The sequence below is a fragment of the Trachypithecus francoisi genome, unplaced genomic scaffold (genome assembly GCF_009764315.1).
Source record: "Trachypithecus francoisi isolate TF-2019V2 unplaced genomic scaffold, Tfra_2.0 Lachesis_group6, whole genome shotgun sequence".
Taxonomy (NCBI): domain Eukaryota; kingdom Metazoa; phylum Chordata; class Mammalia; order Primates; family Cercopithecidae; genus Trachypithecus; species Trachypithecus francoisi.
The window spans coordinates 27881497-27882687 of NW_022681471.1; positions in this window are offsets into that span (position 1 = coordinate 27881497).

A 1191-nucleotide genomic window follows, 5' to 3' on the forward strand; every position below is an offset into this window, starting at 1 on the left:
GGTGGCTGTGGGGGTGGGGAGCCAGGCGGGCAGCCTCTCTACCCTGTACTCTGCCCGGGGCTGGTGCTGGCTTTCCCATTTCGGGGAAGAAACACGGTTCCCCACCTCCTAACCCCAGGGCTACCCCTTGGGGGACATCGTGCTCTCAGGCACCTAGTGCCATCGTCAGGCTGGGCCGGCGCCGGAGAGCTCTTGCCTGACCCCAGCCAGTTGACCCTGAGACCCTTGCTTTCCCCTGGCCTAAGCACACCCTGTTGCCTTGGCCTGAAGCCTGGTAGCCCCTGCACCCCAAGCCCAAGCCTGCCCCAGCTCTTGCCTACCTGGTGGACCACCAGCGAGGGCCAAGTAGTAGCTGGCAGTGCCAGGAGCACGTCTCACGGAGCCCCAGCCTCCCTGCCACAACGCAATCGTGCCCAGCCCGACTCATCCCAACAAGCTGGCCAGGCAGCCCAACCTCTCTCTGCCCGCCCCTTTGCCCAGTGGCGCAGGGCAGGGCGCTGCTGCCCTCTGCTGGCCACAGCGGGCATGATGGAGGACTGACTGTGGGCACCTGGCTGGAGCAGGTGAGAGAAGGCAGCGCCCTCCTATCGGGCGGGCATTCCATAACCTGGCACGAAGCACCTACTGGATGCCAGGCTTGGGCTTGGCACTGGCACCATTCAGAAACAAACACAGGTCAGGAAACTGAGGCACAGGAGGTTAGGAAACTTGAATAAAGTCACACAGTATGTGGCAAGACTGAGTCAACAACAGGGCCCCTTCACTTCACCATCAGGCTACATGGCCTTGAACCATGAAGCTTGGCCGGCATTGGCAGGAGATGGAGCTGAGGCCTACCCCAGGCCAGGCCTGCACGTGACATGCCCACAGGGCGCTGAGAAAAAACCAGTGTTTGCCACCAGCTGCAACGCAAGGTTGGTAGAGGCTGGCTTCCAGGGTGTGGCGGAGGCCAGCAAATCAGGCGGGGCTCTGTAGCCAGGCTTGACAACTTGGTCTTGCCTCGCCATGGGCAACTGCAAGTTGGTGGTGCTGGGGCAGAGAATGTGGGGAGGCCTGGTCCAGTGGTGGTCATGGGCATGAGGAGAGGCGGGTGCATTCCAGAGGTGCTCTGGCGAGGCAGCATTCTGAAGACTGTGTGTTGGACCCAGGGCAGGAGGCGAAGGCAGGAGAATCCAGGAGACCCTGGGGCTT